The sequence below is a fragment of the Rattus rattus genome, chromosome 4, assembly GCF_011064425.1.
Source record: "Rattus rattus isolate New Zealand chromosome 4, Rrattus_CSIRO_v1, whole genome shotgun sequence".
Lineage (NCBI taxonomy): Eukaryota > Metazoa > Chordata > Mammalia > Rodentia > Muridae > Rattus > Rattus rattus.
Genome location: NC_046157.1, coordinates 138,775,835 through 138,799,082, shown reverse-complemented (window position 1 = coordinate 138,799,082; position 23,248 = coordinate 138,775,835). Strand labels below are relative to the sequence as shown.

The following is a 23,248-nucleotide window of genomic DNA, read 5'->3' as shown; positions in this document are numbered from 1 at the left end:
GTTGAGAGCTCCTGTGGGCTAAGTATCAAGTCTGTCAGGGCTACTGTGCTACAGTGCGAGACCTTATTTCAAAAATAACCCAACCCAAACCAAACAGAATCTGTCCAACCTAATACCCTCTGGCATTGTAAATAGAAGACACCATGCTGTACCTCAGGGAATCAGAGTGACTTGGCCAAAGCCTGAGCAGAATGGAATTTAGGCTTCCTGAGTCAGCCTTCTTGAGAGAAGATCACTCTGACAGTGTACGTCATAGGTTGCATCCCAGCTAAGTACTGACACTCCTTAGGCAAGGCTCACAGAGTGAAGTTGATCACGACCTGTCAGATCCTGTTGCAGTAGAATCTGTAGAAAGTCAGCATTGAGAGCAGTGCAGATGGCTAAAAGGAGGCTAAACAGTGGTGACTGCTGATATAGGAGAGAAACCCAGTGTCCCTGGAAGCCCAGTGTAAGGTTGACACAGAGTGACACAAGCTCAGTGTCTGCCACAGTCTAAACTCTTGTGATTCCTTTGTATCCTCATTCTCCTCACCCCCCTCAAACACTGAAATAGGGAGAGAAAGGAGTGAAAAGGCCTCCCCACAAACCAGATTTGTCCATCTACTAAGCTAAATTAAAGTTACCTCTCTTCCATTAAACCCCCAGTTTATGATAACTTAACACAAAGACAGATTAATTGGAAGCCCAATTGAGAAGTTTTAAATTGAAGCATTTAGACATACAAGTGTGCTGTCTAAAGTGGGTGAGAACAAGGAGCTCGCCACCAGTCAGCGCAGGTTTCATACTCCGTTCTTGCCCTGCATTGCAAAGGCAAATGGTGGTGGTCAGAATGGAAACCCACACTTTAAACTCACTGCAGTCACCATGGCCAACTTTGTATTGGAAAACAGCGGACTTTAAGGAGGGGCTCAGTGACTGTGCACAGCAGCTTTCAGTGGGGTTGGCAAAAGGAGAAACTCTGAGGCAGAAATACCTCAAAACCAGATGTGGCGGGACACACCTGTAGTTCTAGCACTTGGAAGGCTTTGAGGCAGGAGGATTGCCAGTTTGAGGCCACTCTGGGATAGATCATGAAAACCTGTCTCAGAAAACAAATAAAAACACATTGAGAGAAACACTGAGCCAGCACAGAAGCTACAGGAGGTAATGTGTGTGTGTCTGTCTGTATGACAGAGCAGACTTGGTGCTGAATCACTTAGCTACTTTTGGAAGTGGTTTTGATAAGACAATACTACTTTTAATTTGCCTTGCTTTTTTGTTTTTTACTTATTTTAGAAAGTGTTAGCATTTCAGTGTCTTTTTGGTACATGTATTATATATTTCAGAATTCAGGCATTCAACAATACTATACTAATTGTTTACAAGATAGGCATTCTGAATTCATGACATTACATTGCTGGTAGAGTCTGTAAATTTCTTGTTACTGGAAAATAGGACACTAGCCCAGCCTTGTTCTCAAGGTGGTCACTGGATCTGCTTTAAGAGACTGTATAGTAAGAGAATGAAGAAAGCCTTGGGTGGGCTGCGAAGGCTGCCATTCAGTTAGCACTTCTCTCCTGTCTCTCAGTTTGCTCCTAGAGGATTATGCATTGCCCGTGTGTGGCATTGCATTGAGAAAAGGGAGTGTTGGAGAGCAAGCCCAGTGCATCTAAAGTTGGAGAGAGAAAAACGGGAAAGGCAAAGAGAGGAGACGAGACACAGAGAAGGAAGTGAAGTAGAAGAGGGAAAGTATTACATAACGGGCAAGGCATTCTGGCAGTGTCTGTCACCCAGTTCCCTGTGATAGGATGTCTCCCTTGGCTGTCTAAATCCGGAGCTTGATAAATCGGGATTGTTGGAGGATAGCTGAGTAGGGGGGGCTCAGGCAGCCCAGGCACGGGGTAACACGTGTAATATGGGTTGCTCTGCTCATCTGTTACTTCGTGCTTTGGTTTGGCACTCCAGTGGGGTGCAGGTGCATTTCATTAGGGTAAACTAACTTACATAAGTAATGTACAATATAGCACATTCCAGGATAAAACCAGTTCTGTTTCATCGTCCCTTTCCCATTAGAGAGGATGGTATTCACTCGCTTCACAACATGTGTGGTTTGCTGGCCTTTTCATTCCGAGTACTAAACAGGGAAGGAAGATTGGTTTCCTGCCTCAGTTTGGGAATTATTCTGTGTGTCCTGTAGGGGGCAGAGTCTCAAAAGAAAAAGAAAAGAAAAGAAGAGAAGAAAAAACCTTGTTAGACAAACCTGAATGTTTTTTAAATTAGATGGAGGTTGTGGTATCAGAAGTTGTTAAAGCAGATGGCCCTTTTAAGGAACCATGTTTCTCCCAGGATTGGTCATTTCAATCACTTGCTTTGCTTTGCTTTTTGTAACTGTCCTCCTGATGACACAGACTGGATGGAAAAGCAGCTAGAGCTTTCCAGGATGTCAGTCAATCAATCAGTCCAGCACATTGGACTTTGTGGATTCTTTGGGAAGCAAATTCACAGACGTTCATGGCTTTAGTGCATCTCTTTGGGCTGTTAAGTTTTTAACATCTACATAGTCTCTCCCTCATTAAATATTTTGGATGAATAAGTGTTAGGCGGAAGGTTGCACTGAGTAGGCTCTCTATTCTGTTGTCATTTGGTTACTATTCAGAAGAGCCGCAAATATGGCTTTTACATACATAAAATAAGGACAGTTGGCCCTCTTTCACTAAGTTCTTTCTCTAAGTGAAGACTTCTTAGGTCACCTAAGTTTTAAACAGTTCCTACAGAGAAAATGGGGCGTGACCACACCAGGATGCCTGAGGTATGGTTCTGAAGCTACATGCTGAGCCGTAACTGCATGGCTCCTGGCTCCTGCTAGACTTAGGATAGATGTGTCTGAGGCTGCATAGCCTCCTCTCCAGCTCCGTGGCAGCTAAGGAAGCTCTTGCTATGAGAACCTAACCATGTTCGTGCCTGTCTTCCAGGGACCCCTGAGCTTGCCTGTCCACTCCTGACATCTAAGAACCCATTCCTATACTCGTTTGATTATTTTCTGCTTGCCCAGTACTTGGGTGTGCCTGATGTCAGAGCTTTAGAAATGTGGTTGTAGCCCCTTTTCTCATTAGATTGTAGGCAGCTAGGAAAGCCAAATTGCATTTATTAAATAATTACTTCGGTAACTGCCCAAAGGAGGCCACAGCCAGATTCACAGACATGACAGCCACATTCCAGAGTCCAGAGCCTTCAGAGGTAGGTAGTGCCAGGTAGGACTGTAGAAGATCACTTCTGGAGTATAAAAAAAAGGCACTTGATGCAGCTAAACTTCATGTTTGACGATGACATCACAGAGTTCTTGAGCAGAGCAGTGCATTCTGGGCAAGGTGCTGCAGAAGTGTGATTTGGGGATGCTTTAATATCGCCTCTGTGGAAAGCTTCTGCAATAGAAAATGAGGTGTGTTTCTTTAATGAAACTGCGGGCTGGAATTCAGAATTGTATTTGACAATGAGGAATCTGTGATGTTAAAATATCAATGCTTAAAAGGTGATTGTGCAGTTTATTAAAATATTTATGAAGCAAACAGCCATAAGTGGTTCTAAATTTGGTTATTCATCACTGCTGTATAAATTAGACTAAAAACAACGTGCTTGTTTTCCTTAGGAATGTGACATACCTACCTACTCAGCAGATAGATAGTTTTCTTGGAGTTTCCAGTAATTTCCCAGCAATTAAGAAACCTAGCAATAGGTTGGGGATTTAGCTCAGTGGTAGAGCGCTTGCCTAGCAAGCGCAAGGCCCTGGGTTTGGTCCCCAGCTCCGAAAAAAAGAACCAAAAAAAAAAAAAAAAAGAAAGAAAGAAACCTAGCCATCGAGTGCAGTAGCTTGAAGAGCCTGTGACTGAGGTGTGACGGGGATGCAATGCTCACCTTCAGATTGTTCCTCGTGTGACTCTTCTGTAACCTGGATGTGACTTGAATGGCCCACTCAGGCCAGTGCTCAGGGGTGGAACTGAAGTGAGTGTGGGAAGGGACACGAGTGAGCCCAGGGAGTCCTCCTGTGCTTCCCTCTGCCCTTTTTATGGCTTTGTCCCCTGGCTGCTGTTTAACCTCTGGGGACTGTTGTTGGTGACTGTGCATCTCTGGCATCAAGAGCTGTTACTTTCCTTTTTCTTCCCCTCCAGCCCTTGGGAGGGGGAAAACTCAAAGGGGGGGAAAAGTTTTGCTGTGAATTCTTCAGCCATTTAGTGCAAATTCCTGTAATTACCGGCATTGTGTCTTCTCTGAATGGCACATAATACAGCAGAAGCCATTCCTAATTGAGACCTTACAGGAGGTACAAATCCCTTCTTTGTTCAGCCTGACAAATTAGTGCCAGAAAGTGGCAGGGTCCGAATGGGAATCAAAGGCAAGAAGCACAAAGATGGGACTTAAGGCTACAGTAATAACCCTCTCTTGTCCTGAAGGGAAAAAGTAATGACCAATGAAAATGAAGGCTTTTTTACCCTGTGTGTGTGTGTGTGTGTGTGTGTGTGTGTGTGTGTGTGTGTGTGTGTGTGTGGGGTGGTGTGTGTGTGTGGTGGTGTTGTTGTTATAAATTCCCTTGACATGACAGCACCTCGGGGCTGCTCTATTTATTTAGCAAAAGTGATTAAATAGTAATACGACAGGGTAGCCCATTGTTTCCCGGGGCACCCCCATCTCTCAGACCCCTGTTGCCTTGGCTAATTGATTGACAATGAACCTCTGAGAAAGCAGTTTGTTGTTGGACCTGGGATGTGGAGCATCCCTGCACCCTGCTGTGTGCATGCACGGTTGGCTCATTTCTGTGTGAACTGTACTCCAGTTTTTTCTTGCCTCACCTTACTGCTTCTTTCTCCCTTTGCTCCCTTTCTGCCTTGCATTACTTCTCTGCTCTCCTTTTCCTCCCCAACACAGACAAGCAGGTAGTGGAGAGTTAGAATTTTAGTACAGGCTTTGGAGAGATTTATCTTTGGGATCAACTCTCCATCCCTGCTGAGGGTAAGATAGAAAACAGTAGACAACGAGGGAGGAAAGGGATTGCAGGTGCTTTCTGGCAGTTTTTAACGTGTGGGAATGGTGGACTGGAAGTAGTGTTCGCTCTAAGATTTTTTCCCCCTAAAATTTCTTGTTCAATTCCTTGAAGAGGAAAAAAAAGGTCCTTACACCAATAGCATTTACATTTTGGGGGAGGGGGAGTTTGGAGCCAGAAACAAACCCCTTTTTCAGTGGTTCTCAGTTCCTGAGAAACCAGACTTAATTACTTGAAGATCAGATCTGGCTGTTTGTTGGTGTAAATCAGGACCTTAAGGATGCTGGAAGCTGTGGGAAGATGACTAACGGCCTCTAGGCAGATAATTAATGGCCCCCTGTTATATATGCTCAACTAGCTAAGCTGAAGATAAATCCCTAATTTAACTCTGTTACAGCTGCAAAAACAAATCATTGTAAGCCCTCAGGAAAGCAAAATATGTTAAACAAACAGTATCGACCTCGCTAATACCACATGGCATTTCGTGTGATAACGGAGGGCATATTTCTGGCAAGTGCCTGTTTTATGGCATCGTTTAGACATAAAGGATACCTTCACCTAGCAATACAAGCATCCCGATAGAAAGTATAGACAGGCTAATTACTCATTCCGTAGCTACCAGTTTGGAAGGAAGCAACAATTCTTTCTGCCTTGGGCCTCATCAGTTACTTATTGGCCTTGAAGTAAATCCTGCAAGGTGGTAATTGTTGAGAAAGAGACATTGAATCTGGCAGTTGATTGTGTGCGTGAATCTACTTAAAGCAAGATCTCTTAGTTCCCAGGTGCAAAGGGGAACAGTTATGTATCTTACTCTTAGGGGGGAAAGAGTATAAAGGTGTTAGGGAAGATTTGGTTTCACCCTGTGTGAAAAATTAGGGGGTAATTTGGTGTGCCAAAGTGACATGTCTTCTAAGGAAGTGAACTCGGAAACCAAAAGGAAGAGAGTTTTTGTTTGTGTTTGCTCTTCTTTTATTTGCTACTGCTTTGGATTTGTCTCCCTTTTGGTAGGAATAGTAATAAAGCAAAAATTTATTTGATTAGTTTATTTGAAAGTGTATTTGATTAGTGTAGAAAATTAGAGGAAGAAAAACAAGGAAGAAAAATGCAAATTATCCTCCAAGGCATAGAATTGGCTTGAATAAATAAAAAGCACTTAATCTGATATTTCGTTGTCACGTCGTCCAGATTATCTCGTTACTGTTTTGTGTTGTGGTTTCTTATACAAAGGAGAGATCACTAGGGTTTTGGGCCTGTGCATATGCATGTCTGTTTGTGCGCTAAATGGCTAAATTTTATTTTTCTAACCTTGAATATGAACACAAATGTTGCTTGTAGTAAAAAAAATCTTCAAGTAGACTTTCTATTTATTTATTAATTAGATTTACTTATTTATTTTATGTGAGTAGTGTACATTACAGATGGTTGTGAGCCACCATGTGGTTGCTGGGAATTGAACTCAGGATCTCTAGAAGAGCAGTCAGTGTTCTTAACCACTGACCCATCTCTCCAGCCCTAGAATTTCAATTTTAATGTTCATGTCAACAAATATTTAGGAGGGAGAAACCATATTTATTTATTTATTAAATTTATTAAAAACCTCCCATGTATTACACACACTCTCCCAGGATCCCATGGTACAATGGAAGTGACGTGCAGGCTGCACCATCCAAAGTTGTGCAGAAGGCCCTTCCCTCAAATGGTGGTAAAGGTATTGGAGGGAATGCTCAAGAGAATGAGTGTGGGCGGCACTGACTTGAGACCCTTGCAAGAGAATCCCCATTGTGATTTGAAAGCTGAAGAGTTAAAGTGGCTTTCCATTTTAGACTTGGTTTTTAACCTCCAGGAAAATCTTCTTGGCTTTTATTACATCTAGTATAGGTGATATTGCACGCCCATTATGCAGTAGGTACCATGGGAGGCACAAGAAAGATAGAGGTGTGGTCCAGGATTTAGTTGGTTGTTGTTGAGGATGCACAAAGGGAAATGAGGTTACTAGATAGGAGGTCAGCTCTCCTATGCAGTGCTTGGTGCTTGCAAAGACATCCGGCATCTGGCCTAATCCCCAACACTGTGAAACTGAGGTTATCAGAGGTCACAGTTATGTTGTTGTGTGAATGACTGGCAGTTTTACCCAAGCATTGCTGGCTGATTGGTCCATGTCTGTCCAGGAAGATTCAGAGTTTATTAAGGACAAACCCTGGAGTCCTGCCTGGGTTCCCAGTTCTTCCCTAGACAAATTTCTCAGTGCTTTCATTTTTCTCATCTCAAATGTGAGACTATAGTCACATCCACCTTATTACTTTGAGTGCAGATAATTTGAATTTAGGGGCTTAGGACAGGGCCTGGCACCTAGTAAGGCTGGCTTTTATTAATATTTGCCCACATATGATAATTGCTCTAATAGAGATCACATAAATGTATATATATACTACAGTCAGAGCTATCACAAAGCCCAGTTGAACCACTAAGATGTAAAAGGACAGAACTGAGCAAGTCAAGCCAGAGAAGTGGCTGAAGACAAATGAGACGAGACTTAGAGCGATGGGTACCCAGCCTCGTACTCATATTCCAAAAACTGACTGCAGACATGGAGGGCAGAGGAAGCTTGACCAGCAGTAGGACTACTGCTCCATGTAGGTATACGGATGAGACAACTGGACGCCAGCCCTGGGTCTGCTTTGGCCCCATCAAAAGCATTTACAAAACAGGCCCCAGAAGGAAGCCTATCTAGCTGGTGGACAGCTGGTAAAGGCACCTGCTGCAGGGCTTGCCCACCTGAGTTAAGTTAGAGCTCGTGACCCACAGGTCAAAAGAGAACAGACTTCTGACCTCCACATGTGCACTGTCACTCCAACACGCCACACAAGGGGATACATACAACGTAAACTTTTTTAAAAAGAGATATCCTTAATACCCCTTGTCCTGGCCAGACCACATTCTGGACTTTTCAGTTCGGGATGTTGCTCTTTAAGAGTAAACACCCACATCTGTTGACACAGAAGATGGCGAAGATACTAAAATCAGTGTACACATGTGATCGGAAGAGGGAGGACAGAGTACTGGATATTTGAAAGCTGCCGTTTACGAAGTAGGCTCACTTACTGTAACTCCATTTGACTAATGTCACAGAACCACCGCAAGTGGGTTGGACTTCCTGTGGCCAAGGGAGAAAATGAGCAGAGGCCTGTCTAGCAGGATTAGAAAACCTCAAATTCCAGTTGTCAGGATACCTAGATTGAAGGCTGGAGAGATGGCTCAGAGGTCAAGAGCACTGGCTGCTTTTCTAGGGTTTCTGGGTTCAATACCTAGCACCTACATGACAGCTCAGATGATCTATAACTCCAGTTCCAGGGGTCTAGTACCCTCATAGGGATGCTCTGGACACCAGGCATACATGCACCAAAACATCATATACACAAAACAAATTTAAAATAAAAACATTGTTTAAAAAGATACTTAGATTTGTGAGTTTGTCTCTCTGTAAGACAGATCTATTAACCCAGGCCTTCTGCAAGTGTTTATTGAGCCCCTACTAAGTTCTGAGCACCGTGCTCGGTATACAGAAACAAGACAGCCCTATTTTGTGTAAGTAAATTATAATACAATTAAATTGAGATCTTCAGTTCTTTCTACACCCTCCCCAATGTTCTTGCTCTATACAGTCTGTTTTCTCTCATATCCTGTTATTTTTTTAGTGTCTCTGGTTTAGACATAAATGAGATTAATGTCTTCCATTTAACCACCATTCAATAAAACCTTTTTCCTTTGGTAAAGAGAACGTATGCCAGTAGGAATATCAATTGGAAACGACGGATGGTGGGAATCCTTTTCCTGGCTCTGATGTCTGTCATTGTATAAATTACTTTCTATCTTTTTTAGAGTCTAAGTTTCTAGGTCTAGGAAAAAAATCTTATGGTAGCAAGAATATGAACACACACTGAAATAACATGAGTCTATGAAGAACAATGTTATATAATTTGTATTTTAAACTATTTCACATCCTGAAATTCAAGGAGATTTGATCACTTTATGTACGTAGGCCGTTTGATTTTATAGGTTATAAATTTGCCTTTTTGATTTATTCCTAGTATTTTCATCACAGAAGTCACATGTATCTCTTTGATATATTTCAGAAGAAAAAGATCATTTTGAATTTCAGAAGACAGGGATCTTTTGATAGACCTTCCTGAACTTCATAGGCATCACTGTGCTTTTTTTTTTTTAAGCTGTTCATTTCTCTGAGTCTTTGTTGCTATACTTTGGTCTGGAAAGTTCTTGTCCCTTTTTGTAGCTTCCTTTTTGACTAACATTGTTCTCATCACGTGTTCATTTCTGCTTAAACTTCTAAAGAAAGTGTTACTGGACAGTTGGACTCCACATTGAGTTAAAAGTTTCTATTTACTGACCTTTCCCTGGGAGAGAAATTGGTCTAGGTGTGGTTTTAGGATAGACTGGGTAGGTTAAGACCCTTCTTAATTCCTACCTAGGATCTTTAAATGTCTAAGCTTCTCATGGAGCCCTAAGAGTAAGAATTCTTACTTAAGAGGCTTCCTAAAATCTGTCTAAGGTAGAAGCATAATTATATAAAAATTTGCCTTCTTTTTTATGTTTTTGGACTTAGAATTTTTCTATGTAGTTCAGGCCAGTGTTGAACTTGTGATCCTCTTTCCTTGAGCCTCACAGGTACCTAAGGATTACCCCTAAACTTGACATTTTTAATGTATCTGTAGATACGATAATCTAATAGAGCAATACCAATTTATTTCTTGAATTATTTTTTTAAAAACTAATTATTTAATTTTTGGGGAAACATGGTCAATATGTAGTCTCAGAAATTAAACTGTGGGGGTAACTTAAAAGTTAATTTTATAGTAAGAAATATGACTTTATGCCCATATGCCTTTCTACATTGATAAATGCTAACATTGAAAATGTTTTAATGAAATCAAATCAATAAAAACCCAAAGAGCACCAAGCTCTTTCTCTTGATGGAAATTAGGGCGTGCTAACAAAGCAAGGGACCCTACAATCAAGGGTGGTAGCTCTGTGGGAGTCTTTTGGCTGTGGCTGTGGATATAATTCTGTATTGTATATACTCTGTTGAACCTCCCTGTGTATCTTAAGTGTTCTTTTTCCTAAGTCTTTCTTGACCATCTCTACCTCTGCTCCTTCCTTTTTCTCATGTCCTAGGTAGAATTGAACATCATTCTCACAAGCCACCATTGTCTACTTGTATGGACCTCTGTTACGGCCTGTGACTTTGTGTCTCACTCTTTACAGGGAAAGACCTTAGTACCCTAAGATGCCTATCAAAGATCTGTCTAACCAAGATCTATCAAAGATCTTAGTGTTCATATTAGAATCATGTGTGAGATGTGAGAAGGACTGTCTGAACCCATCATATGGCCTATTGAAGTCAGAATATGACATTTCCAAATTAACTAAATGTATATAGACTTGGAGAAAGTACTAACCTAGCTATAAAATGTTCTGTTGTTGTTTGGTTGGTTTTTCAAGATAGGATTTCTCTGTGTAACAGCCCTGGCAATCCTGGAACTTGCTCTGTAGACCAGGCTGGCCTCTGCCTCCCATGTGCTGGGATCAAAGATGTGTGTGTGTGGCTGTGTGCACGCGCACACACAGCCACACACACACACACACATAATAGATTGTTCTTAATAGGTAAATCAAACCGTCCTTTAGTTTTTCCAAGGTTGTATGAGCATATTTCTTTAAAGTGTTTCTTCTATATATATTAAGCATTTCAACCATGAAGGTATTGATTTTCTGAAAAATCTCCAGGTTTTCGTGTTACCCTTATACTATGGAAGCATTCATGATATGCAATTGGGGTTCTAAACCATGATGATTTAAAGAAAGTACAGGGGTAGTTCTATTTACCTACATTCTGGTTTCATTTTGTCTGACATAGTTATTATTTGAATTTTGAGACAGCATTTTTCCCCCTTAAATGATTTGCATCAACTCCAGCCTCTTTCACTCAGATGGCCACACGAGCTCATACTAGGCTTGCGTTCTAACTTTCCTGTGTGCCGTGTCAGTTGCCAGGGTGTGAGCATGTTACAGTTCAGATTGGCCCTATTTACAGGAGGTCCTATTTCCAACGCTCAGTTGCTCCCCACTTGTTTGGCTTGAGTTTCAGCATCCCTACTGCATCTTGGCCTGCTCACTGGGTTTCAGACTCTTTGTCTAAGCTCTAGCACTGGGTTCATTCATTTCATCAAAAATCGTACCCTCTCCCAGGCTTTCAGTTGATTCTCTCTGAAGAGTGCTACTCTCAGTGCTCCCCAAACTCATATTTTAGGTCAGTGCTCCAGTGCCCCTTCCTTCAGAGTACTTTTTGCAGCCCCTCAACTGCTTAGGACTTATTGAACCCTCACTGTAATGCAAGCTTAGTGGCCCTTGCTCAACTGCTCTTTGTGATTGAGATTGTAAGGTTTTGTGTAATTGTTTTCGCAGTGTATGTTTCTTGGGGAATCAGAGTGCATCACCATCTCATCACATGATCTGTTCCGAGTGAGGAAGCTCATGCCCATGCTGCACAAAAGTGCTGTTCGTACAGCAGTTCCACGTCGTAGGTAAAATAGGTTGATTCCTCAGTCATGTGATTGAATTCAATCTTCAGCCGCTCTTTCTCCCTGGGGGTCAGGCTGACTAGAAGACTGAACTCTCTGTTCATGTGGTGGTTCTTTCTGGTGACCAGCTCTCTTCCTGAAGTCACTGAGTGGCTTTATGACTATAAACTCAGGTGATTTAATGGGCTCATGAATAGCAAAAGCATTTGTATCATTTAGGGAAAATTCCAAGAATTTTAGAAGCTCCTTGCCAGAATCCAGGGTGAAGACCGCACATGCTATTATATAGCAGCTCAGGGTAGTATATAACCATTTCCAAAACCAAAATGGCAGCTGGCTGGAAGGGGGATACATGATGTATGTGGTTTCCACTCAAGAAAACAAGTAGCCCTCAGCATTCACCTGGTTCACTGTTTCAGTCAGCCGGCTTTCAACACTGACTGTAGCTGTCTAGGGGAGCAGATTTTGGGTGATATTTTTCTGGGTGCTCCTGGGGCCAAAATGCTTCAGAGGCCAGCTAGAACCTACCAGCTTTATTCTGTCAACCTCCCGCAACCCTCCAGAGCACCAGCTGCTCTAATGCAGATACCAGTTTTACCTTAAAATGGTTTATTTTGTAATATATACAAAAAAAGCTAAATTACTTTTCTCTATTACTTTTAATTGAAAAGAAAATCTAATTTGCAGTGTATATACCATAGAACTAGGGTTCCAAGACTTTAGACGTGGACTGGAAGCAATTCCCAACAAGACTAGAAATCACACACACCAAAGCTTATGCCTCCCTCATTTAATTCCTATGGAGCTGAACCAAAAGCTTTGCTGAAAGTTGCCATCCTTTCAAATCACCAGGCCTGTGTCTCTGACTTAGAGGATCGGACTTATCTTGACAGTCTTGATCTCGTTCTCCTATTTCATCAATAAAGATGTACTTCTCAAGCCCCAGACTCTTAGAGACCACACAGAGTAATAGGCACACCTGATGTGTGGCTGGGGGGCAACCAGACTCAGTAGGTAAATAATAAATTAGGAGCACAGAAGCATGGTCTCCTACTGGTAGCCTGCCATTGACTTACAACCTCAAGTCTTGTGAGTCAGCATTATCAACACTTTGCCCCGGGGCAAGGTTTAGCTACTTTGTCTGTATACAGTTCATAGATTGTGAAATTCAAGCCAAACCAAAGTCACATTTCTTAACTCAGCAATACTGTACATCACTGTATTTTTGCCTATAAAACATGGGGAGGTTCCTCAGTAATGTTTTAGATAAAGAGAAGTCTGTAACCTAACAATGGATAGGCCACCTTGGGAAAATGTTGTTTCTCATCCATTGTTAGGATAAGGGATTTTAGCTTGAAAGAAGGTGCCAGATAATGCCAAAGGTTTCCTGACATCTCCTGAAGCTTAATCCTACCAATAATCATGCCAACATGCACATGCCAGTTGCTTTCCTCTTTCCTTCCCTACCTTGAGTGGATGCTCTCTGTCTGAGCCTCAAACCTTAAGGAGTTTTACAAGGCTCATAAGCACCGTCTCTCGCTTTCCCTTTCATATATTGCAAAGAAGAGATCAGAATTGTATTGTCTAGAGATCACAGTTTTTATCCTGTAACAAACCCCTAAATTAGATTCATTTATGCATCTGGCCACAGCTGGAATCCCTGAGATAATATCTCTTACTGCAGTAGGCAGAACACCAGCTCTCTGAGGCCAAGCTGAACATGCCACGACCCTTCCTTTACACTCACTTGTTAGGGAGATATGTCAGATGAATGACATTTGCCACACGAGTCTGGCGATCCCCAGAACCCATGAACCGTGGGTAGAAGGAGAAAACCAGCTCCCTAAAGTTGTCTTTGACTTCTACAACTGCACAGTTGTACATGCACACCCCCATCACACAATAATACATGAATATTTAAAAACTAAGCTAATCACTTGGATACCTCATTTCTTCATCTGTGAAGAGTTCTGATTAGGGGCTGAGGGAGAATTAGGGATTATTATGCTAAGAAATTCTTTTTAAATGGCAAAGTGAGGACCAGAAAATAGGAATTTTCTACTTATCGGCAGTTTTTAAATTTTCCCTACCCTGTCTAAATAAAAGGATTAAATAGCCTGCCTTTAATACCAAACATTTAGTTAAAAGATTAGCTTTGGAAATGCTCACAGATGTATTTTAAGAGAAACAGACAAACCTGGAAGTCGTAAAACAAAGGAGTAAAGGAAAGAAGCAAGGCAAGACAGTCTCCAAAACTCATAAGGCATATGGAATTTGATGCGGGATGAAAATGAGATCCAAGCATGGATTGATAGGAACCTGATGAAAGTCATCTTTTTCCATTTTGAGACTGTCCCTAGTACTCTTTGGGTCCACTCTCATGACTTTAATTTTATCAAATTGTTGTCATTACTGAAATAGCTCAAGTAGGCATTACTCTGAGAGATGCTGTCAGGGAAGAAGGAAGATTGTGTTTTAAAGATACTGTAAAGTTCAAAGAGAGGAGACCTCATGCAGTCTGAGGGAAGAGAAGCAGTGCTAAGAAAAGGGGGAGACGTGAGGGGAAGTCAGGGGACATAGTGCAACACTACATGTGATTAAGCCACAGACTGAATGAGGCTAATACAAGCAGAGACTTCTAAATCCAAGCTGGAAGAAAAGATATGGTCCAGAAACAGAGTAGAAACAGCTTGTTTCTCAGATAAACCAAAGGGAGAATATCAACTTTCAAGCTGCTAAAAGGTTGTTGACCTTTGAGACCAGTCACAATAGAGATGTAACTAGGAAATCACACAGAGAGAGCTAGTGGTGATTTAACAGAACAGTAAATGCCGGGGGAAGGCACTGTAGAAAGAACATAATTGGAGCATACATTGGATTCTTGGCAAGAAGTGTTTGGAGCAGGGCTGGGACTAAGGTAAGGTGAGCCAGGATCTTGTTTTAGCATGGGATCTTTTAGAAGACCCAAGCGAATTAAGATTAAAAAATACTCTAACATATCTTCAACATGAATATAATGCCAAAGGTCCTGAATTTAGAGACAGGGTCAGCATTACTGTTTCTTCTTTTCTCACACTAAGCTCATTTCAGAGGAACATTCTAGTAAGGCAGCTGATTTAATACACGTCTTTCTCCAGCTCTCAATGTAAGTTCTTAATAGCCCAGCCTAGTCTTTGCAGGACTTCATGCCCAGTGTTACAATAGTGCCATGGAGGAGCTAAGCTCAAGGAGCAGTAACCCCTGTGGCCAGTGGTCTTCAAATAAGAGTCCTTAGTGGACAAGTGAGTCACCAAAAGGGTTAATTACTGAAGTTACAAGCAGGTTGTCTAAAAGACAAGGGGCAACATGACAAGACCTCTTTTGCGTGGCACTTGTTTTACCAAGCAGCTTGAGTAAGAAAGTAAAGCTTGTAGAAGGGCTTTCTCCACTTCCTGGTAGAAGTTATAGCCATTGCTGGCACAGGAAGTGATTAAGCTGGGTGAGTATAGCGACCTCTGATTTTACTCTCCTGTTTTCACTGGTGCAGGTTTTGGCAACAATGCTGTCACTTTAGCACAGGCAATGCTTTGGTGTGGAGGCCTGGCCTTGCAACATCTCTTTCTCTCCAGACTGCCTGTTCCTCTGACCCTAGGCCCTGCAGCAGTCGGGGCTCAGCACATCATGGTCATTATGAACAGACCCTCACTCATACCTTAATCCTCCAATAACTAACTGTTCCCGAGCCAAGACCCAGTCAAGTTGAAAGTGATATAAGGACCAGGTAGGTGGTTCTCTCCCCTTCCACTTTTGTCTTAGCCATAATCCTCCAAAGCTCAGACTGCCACCGCTTGAGACAGCCCTAGCAGATCCTCTGCCATTAGATCACCTTGCCCCGAGCATGGCCTCTTGTATTTTAGCTTACCATTCCAAGCGCTTTGCCAAGCCCCTCTTCTTACAATGGCACCGGGATAACCGAACACTGTGGTTTCCAAGCATGCTCTAGTTTCTGACTTGGGTCGTTACTGACATGATTTTTTCTAAAATCTTTTTCCACTCGAAATCCAACAACCAGAAGTAATTGGGAAGCTCAAGTCATTGACTTTAAGAGGAAAACAAGAATGGAAGAATTACTACATTTGGACTTGTTTAAATACATTAGAAGATGAACTGTAACTTTTTATTATGAAACCTATCTTACACTAATATACACCCTGCCACTGAAATGTCTCATAAGAAAAGTTAAAAGGAACTTCAATCAAACCACTCAAATCATGTCTTCTGGAGGTATGGATCTCTCATAGGTCGTTCTATTTACAACTCAAGGCAGATATTTAGTAGATGAAAAGCAGTCAGACTCCCTGGAACAGCACACACTATTTGCTCACTCGCCTTAGCAAAAATCAAGATTTATTGCCTTTCAAGATAAATTTTGACTAAATATTGACTTTAGGTTCTCAATCATTGTTTGCCTGAAAGACCAATAAATCCTGACACTTCTCACCATGAGTTGGAATCGACTCACTATTTATTAATTTATTTAACACAGTGTATAATTGAAACATTTTTTAACTTAAACATTTTTAACTTCTATATTGTAGTGTTTATCTATCTGCATGTATCTTTGTGCACCACCTATTCTTGGTGCCTGTTGTAGTTAGGAGAGGGCATTGGATGCCCAGAGCTGGAGTTCTGAATGATTGTGAATCATCGTGTGGAGCTGGGAATCAAACCTGAGTCCCCGCAAGAGCAGAAAGTGCTCTTAACTGCTGATCCATCTTTCTAGCTCACGATTTGTAATCTTAATAACAACATTCCACAAGACTGGACAAATACTGTAGAATTTAATATGTTTATGTTTTCAGTCAGCAGTAATCAATCACCTGACGTGACATTCCCTTCATTTCTTAGTCGAATACAGTTCCTATGTGCTATTAGTACAGTCAACATACTGCACGTCAAAACTGACTCAGCTTTGAAATATTCGATACAAAAATCCCCCAACTAGAAAACCCAAACCAAACAAAAACCTCACCTAACAGCTTACAGTAAACTTGAAATCTGTGATCCTATTCAGACAAGAAAATAAAAAAATCCAATGGCAGACCTTTTTGGCTGCCTTCATTATGCAAATCAATCAATCAATACACAACGATAATTTGTAGGTAGCCTGTGTCTTGATGGTTGCTGTCTGCTGTTTCCAGTCTCCTCGTCTCTCACTGCTGTGTCTAAGATATAATGGGCACCAAACTCCCAGTGCATCAAGGCACAGTGCTAGTGCTTTACAAGTAGCATTTGCCACACTGCTGTGTTGAAAGGAAAATTCCTCGGGTCGGCACATGCATCCCCCACCCGCCAGAGGAGTTATTCACTTCTGTCATATTCTTAAGGACATAGCTGTGTTAGCAACAGCTGCAGTCCATTCTGCAAGCGCCAACTCAGGTTAACCTAAGTGTGTCAACCATGTTAGGGACAGTTTCCTTCCAAGCCTAATTTATGCTTTTGAACATGTGTCAGCCTTCGGACTGCACAGCAGAACTTTATGGGGCAAGTTCTAGACAATAAGTAGTGACGTTTCCCCATATATAATCTCCCACTGCTGTAAAATTTGTAGATGAACATAAAATGAAACCCACCAGACAAAAATTATTCTGTAATAAACAGAAGTGCCTTCAGGATAGGTTTGGAAGCAATTGGTGAGTATGTTTTAGGGTTGTATTTAAGTGTGTAGAACCTCTCCCAGCTATAAAGGTCACTTTTTTAATAAAATATTTTCCATCATTCATTGACAATTTTGTACATACAAATAAGGTATCTTGGTTCTAGCCCTCCCACCTCACTCACCTTACCCCCCCTCCCTCGACCTTCCAACACATTCCCCTCCTGCTGAAAGGAGATAAAAGCAGGTGTATCTTCTTTCCCTCTCTTCCCTCCTTCCCTCCCTCCTTCCCTGCCTTCCTTTCTGCCTTTGTGACTCAGTGAGTCTAGTTTATTAGTGCTGCCTGTGCCCATTGGATACAGGGCCATCCAGTAGAGCTAGCCCCATGAAGAAAATGGACTCTTTTTCCCAAGCATCCATCAGCTGCCAAAGACCTGTAAGCAACGGTTGGTGCTCTGTGAGCACACCCCCACCGCCATCCACACTGGAATGCTGACTGGCTTGATACTCTGCAGGTCTTGTTTCTGTAAACCCAGCTGCTGTTAGTTTCTGAGTACAATAGGCAGGTCATGTCTGGAAGCCAGCGTTGCACAGCGCTCCTCCCCATCCTCTGGCTCCTGTGTTCTTTCCACTTCTCCTGCCCATGATGTTTCTTAGCTTGGGGGGTGAGGGATTGATATAGTTGGTCCGTTTAGGGCTGAACACTAAGTAGCACTTTTTCTTTTTGACCAGTTTATGAGTTTATGTTTTCCATTGCAAAAAGAAGTTTCTCTGGCTAAGGTTGAGAACAGCACTAGTCTGATTCTAAACATATTTTGAAGGTAGATTGATAACACAAATAATTAGTGAAACACTAGTAGGTTTCCCCATAGGGTCCATGACCTCACTACCCATAGATTTTTTTTTTTTTTTTTTTGATGAGGTATTCAGTGCCAGGCATAAATTTCCTCCTGTGGTGCAGGCCTGAAATCCAATCAGAAAGTGGTAATTATAGTGGCATAAGATTGAGTTTTCCTTTTGTTCCCAGTTTTGAGATGCTTATGAATACCGTTTGTCTTGTAACAAACCAAATGAACATTTCTCAATGCTGTGTGCCAAGACCTTCATCTAAATGTTCAATGTCTTATTTGTTTTATGGTTAACTAGATACCTTCTGCTTTATGGGTCGCTGACTTGTTCCAGAGACCCGGAGGTAATTTGAATATTTGAGACAGGAAAGGGGTTGTGTTGTGATTGTACATAGATGGTTCAGGTTCCTTTATTCTCTGCACTCTTTCCATTTGGCAAGAAGGATCAAAAGTGTCCTTTCTACTGTGCTAATTGAGCTATGGTGGGTAGCTACTCTTATATCTAAGTGCCGTCCCTTTCTGCTGTGCAGGATACAAGGCTAGGGCCATGTTTGTTTTACCTCAACTTTATTTAATACCAACTCTACATTGAAAACACTAATTTATTGTTGTTTGAATATACACTTTTGAAAAAACCTGCTATATTTGGCATATATGCGCTGTTCTGTTTCTCCAGCCTGGGATTAGCCCAAATACAGGCAGTGTTTAAGTGAAGAACTGTCTAAGGCTAGGTCTTACTAAGTAGCCCTGGCTGTTCTGGAGCTCACTCTGTAGACCAGGCTGCCCTTGCAATCAGAGAGATCTGCCTTCCCTTGCCGCCCAAGTGCTGGGATTAAAGCTGCACTGCTCCATGCCTGCTCAGTACTGACTCCTAAGTAGTAGACGGTCACAGACAGTGAACTAGGGAAGCCAAGCTACATGCCCGCTCAGTACTGACTCCTAACTAGTAGACGGTCACAGACGGTGAACTAGGGAAGCCAGTTGTTCACGGCCCTCCTCCCAGTCCTTCACATTCCTTTCTTCTTCAGTGCCTGATGTAGGGTAGGGGTCAGATCCAGGATCTTCAGCCATTCTAATCCAGTGCTCAACCACAGAAGCATATCCCCAGTCTTTACCATCCCTAATGCTTGTACAATACCAAGTCACCGAACCTCTGCTTCATTTTGGGAAAAATATAGTCTCAAGAGTCCAAACCTGTTCAGAGTCCAGGCCTTGCAGCAGCATAGAGCTTTCTTCATAAAGCTTGTTTATGGCAGCTCATTGGACCCTGCTGGGACACTGGTGGAAAGCAGAATGGAGAGCCCTTTCCACAGCCTGGATGTGGACTCTTCATTCTGTCCAAGGCTATGGAAAAGAGGCCAGCAACTCATCAAATTCCCTCCTGCCTTTCCTTCTCTCCCACTCCCTTTTAAAGACCAGGTCTTCTACACACGTGCTCGTGTGCTCCTCTGCTTCAGCCGCTGGAGTGCTGGCATTACAGACGCCATGGCGGTTCAGCTAGGCTTTTTTTTTTCTTTCTGCTTTTACAGAGAAAATGAAAATGTATTCTTTTTGTCTCACTCCTCCCCTCCTGGTTTTAGAAGACAAGGTCTCTAAGTGATAGCCCAGGTTAGCCTTGAACTCCTTCCTCATCCTCCTGCCTCCACTTCCCAAGTGCTGGCATTACAGTCTACACCACCACCGTCAGGCTTTTTTCCCCTTCCAACAAAGGCACTTTCTTCTCTTCTTCCATTTTCTGGGTCCATTTCTTATTCTCTAGAGCGTTTCTACGTGCCAAACACAAAGCAAATTACTGTCATGACCTTATGGAAGTATATGAACGCTCACGTTACACGATGGAAAGTGGCTTGGAGTAGCTAGCACTTCCTCTATTACATTGAGTCACCTAGGAACGGATCCAGCCTCAGCTCTTGTCCTTCCCTGTTGGGCCTCTGGGTGCCCTGGTTTAGGGTAGGCAGCAGAAGTTGACAGCTATTAAGCAAGGAGAAGGCTGTTGGCCCCTGCTCAAGACCTCAGCTTCAATAACGCCATATTGCAGCGGGCCAAGCTAAGTAGGTACATTTGTGGAAGAAAGATTGTGCTTTGTGGAGAATTATGCCAGAATTTCTGTTCCAAGCCTTCGACTCTTTTGGATGTCTTAGTGAAGACCGTTTGCAAAACGGTCTGTATATGCAGCAAACAGGGTTCTGGGTAAATGGTAACATTTGTTTCCAAAAGAGTATCAGGGGGAAGCTAAACTCTTAGAGCATGTGTTCATTAAAGATGTGAAGTGGGGTGGGAAGCAATAAAAAAAAGGCCAGTGAGCTCTCTTGTGAAATACTTTTTTGTTCTTATGAATTGAACACTCTGAAAAGTTTCAAAAAGAACCTGGGAGAATGCGTTTGCTTTGATCTGACGTGTAGAGTGTCCCCTTCCACAAATGCCCTTGAATTTAGAAAGTTATTTAAAATCTGTTTGAAAGTACATAAAAATATATGTAAATAAGCCCTAATTAGTTATTTCAATTAATTATTGTCTGTCTACTTTGCGCTCTATTTTCCCCCATAATGTTGCTTTTCAGGGTCCACTTTTGGCACTCTTGAAAAAAAAATGTTTCTTAACAGTCATTTTTAAGAAAGCACACTGCCCTGTTGAAAACCTCACACACACACACAATGATGAATTAAAGTCCCAGATTGTGCCTGTTTGTGAAGAATTGCTTCAGATGCTTTCAGTCCACGACTTGATAGTGAAGGAAACTTCACTGTCAGTCAGCAGAGCAGGGTTTCCTTCTTGAAACACGTGATCCATGCTGTTTGGAAGACAGTGACTCCATGTCAGGTCAGTAGGCTCTCATCTTCCTCCTGACCACACTGTCTCTCTCAAAGGAAAGTGCATTGGATTCAAGGCTAAAAAGCTCTAATTCTTTCTCAGCTGAACAGGAAAGAGGCTTCCTGGTCACAGTGAGGGAGTAAATGCACTCCTATCCGCTACACCTGGGAGGAGCACAGAAACACATTCTAAGAACAATTCCTTGCTTTTTTAGAAACTGAGGTCACAAGACTTGTATCTTGGTTTCTTGGAGTTTTCTCACAAGCACTCAGATGACTCCTCACAGGACTCCATTCTTGATCATGCTCTGCCACTATGTCTTTTCAGCGTTAACTCAGTTAAATCAGGAACAGCCATATCCTCAGGGTTTGGATGTGTTAGCTCCCTGTCGAGTCTGTTTGCTGATCACAGGTAAGCACGTTAGTGTGCAGGTTTTAGACTAGGCAGCACATGGTACTAGGAATAGTAATGAAAGCAGGCTGTTTGAAGAGGCAGGCAACAAGGTTCAAAGGACTAATTTTGGGATAACTATAGGAAATTAGACTTTTATGCCTATGTGTGTTGTGTGGGCCAGAGGGTTCCTAGTTTATTGTGCCTTGACACAAACATTTATTGGTTGTCCACTATGTGTTGAACTCTCTGTTAAGTGCTGAGGTTTAAAAAGTCTGCCTGACTGGGGAGGCCATGAAAATGCACCACAGTTTAAGAAGGAGGCATGTGCTAAATGCCATGGGAGCACTGCAGTCTGTGAGCGCAGCAAACTGCATCCTCCTCCAGCAAAAACGAGCTGCTGTGGTCCTTATCGTCTGCCCGTAGTTTCTCATTCCTCAGCTAGCCTAAAAGTGGGCCCATAATGATTCTGTTGCTACTCAATAAGTTAAGAAAGGATAATAATTTTAAGAACTATGGAAAGATCTACTTAATGGAATATGCCACTAACATATGTGTATTTCAGTCCCCTCTGCTTATAGACATGCAGAGGATGTCCTGTGAAATGGAATGGTGATTAATACCATCTTATTTGGGATGGAAATTCTGTTAGCTTTTGTGGTATTTTCACAGAATTTATGTGTATTTCTGTGGGTAGGCAGTTTGTATTAAATGTTTTTTGAAATGAACATGGGTTCTAACACTGATTGCCCGCCACACTATCTATTATCATAGTCATCATCCCTAGAAGACTAACTCAGTTTTATATTTAGATCATGAACTTGTATAGGATCTCATTATATATTTCTGACACCCGACCACGAGGAATGCCACTGGGAAGGAATTCTATAGTGAGAGCTGTGAAGACAGGTCAGAATAGTGATGCTATTTGCATAGTATTCACCAGCCTTGCTGGGGCTTCAAGGATGTTTGTTTCAGGATTTCTTTGTTAGTAAAAGGAAACTAAGGAAACATGGTCTCTTTGGGAGCAGGGCCCTGGTTATTGCCAGGTCCCCCCACAGTCCCTGGATAGTGCTTATAGACTCATGAAACTCCCAAGATAGAAAAAGGGCGTGAACAGTCACCTGCCAGTGGCCAGTGGTCTTGCTAGCAGGTAAGACTTGTTGAGGCAGCAAGCCTGAAGCGCTGGGTAGAAACTGACATGTCTGCTGTGTTGAGAATGCAGTGAGCACACTGTGTTTACCTGGGAATGATGTGGACAGTTCTTGGGCTGGAATAAATAGGTTATATATCCAAAGGAGAGGCATAGGAAGGAAAGCTGCAAAACTGAGATGGGGCAGCCAAATCCAGACTCCTTATGTTGATTTTTGTCAAGCAAAGAAACGCTGTAGTCAAATTTGGGGTCATGTTGTCACTAGAACAGCTGACAGCCAGAACCAAGCGCTACCTTTGGTTTGCTGAGTAATCTTATACAACACACTTAACATCGAACAAGCCTTCCCTTCTTCCTCTCTCTGTCCCAGCCTTCCCTTCTTCCTCTCTCTGTCCCTGCCTTCCCTTCTTCCTCTCTCTGTCCCTGCCTTCCCTTCTTCCTCTCTCTGTCCCAGCCTTCCCTTCTCCCTCTCTCTGTCCCTGCCTTCCCTTCTTCCTCTCTCTGTCCCTGCCTTCCCTTCTTCCTCCCTCTGTCCCTGCCTTCCCTTCTTCCCCTCTCTGTCCCTGCCTTCCCTTCTTCCTCTCTCTGTCCCAGCCCTCCTTCTTCCTCTCTCTGTCCAGCCTTCCCTCCCTCTCTCCTGTCCCAGCCTTCCCTTCTTCCTCTCTGTCCCAGCCTTCCCCTCCTCTCTCTCTGTCCCAGCCTTCCCTTCCTCCTCTCTCTGTCCCAGCCTTCCCTTCTTCCTCTCTCTGTCCCTGCCTTCCCTTCTTCCTCTCTCTGTCCCAGCCCTCCCTTCTCCCTCTC

The 23,248-nt window shown here is 42.6% G+C and overlaps 1 protein-coding gene across 4 annotated transcripts in view; it reads left to right on the top strand.

Annotated features, from left to right (window-relative positions):
• Nucleotides 1–23,248, top strand: part of Plekhm3 (pleckstrin homology domain containing M3) — a 158,570-nt gene that overhangs the window by 34,505 nt on the left and 100,817 nt on the right. The gene's annotated exons all lie outside the window — the stretch shown is intronic.